We start from the raw sequence: 611 nt of genomic DNA, 5'->3' as shown, positions 1-611 counted from the left end.
GATATATTTTTTTTGGAAGTCAGATCTAGGGTTCTTGATTTGAAATTTTGCTCCTCTTAACCACAAATTTTTAGGGTTCTTAAAGAACCCGATTGTCCAAGTTTTTGGACAATCAGAAAGTGAAATCATGCCCTTTTGAGCATGATTTTACTGATGAGGACCTCCAAGTCGAGGTGACCCAAATCCAATTGCCCAGAAGCATTAATTGCTTTGAGCAAGCTGGTTTTCTTGAATTAGTTGACTATGGAGGCCAAGTATTAGTTTTTTTTAATAGTGATTTATTTATTTTATTTATTATTTATTATTATTTTTTATTTTAAAAAAAATGTCTACAACTAGTAATCCCCCCAACTCTTATGAACAAAAAAGTTGACAAAGACAAAGACCACTTCAACAAAGTATCTCTCTATTACAGTTCACTCCTTTTCAGACACTCTCAAATCCTTCCCCTCCCAACCCTCAACAATCCAAAATCACCTAAAGAATAGATAAACTCTGTTAGAGATGAAGTTAGAATAAAGGAACTGAGTCTTATGGAAGAGTAAAGAGACTTTGAATTGTCTCAGTTTTAAAATGTTTTAAACTTTCTTTTTATCTTCTCTCATTCACTT

Source organism: Theobroma umbraticum, unplaced genomic scaffold (genome assembly GCF_002168275.2).
Source record: "Theobroma umbraticum cultivar Fairchild unplaced genomic scaffold, ASM216827v3 scaffold_44.0, whole genome shotgun sequence".
Classification (NCBI taxonomy): domain Eukaryota; kingdom Viridiplantae; phylum Streptophyta; class Magnoliopsida; order Malvales; family Malvaceae; genus Theobroma; species Theobroma umbraticum.
The sequence above is the reverse complement of the archived record's forward strand: the minus strand, read 5'-3'. Positions refer to the sequence as shown.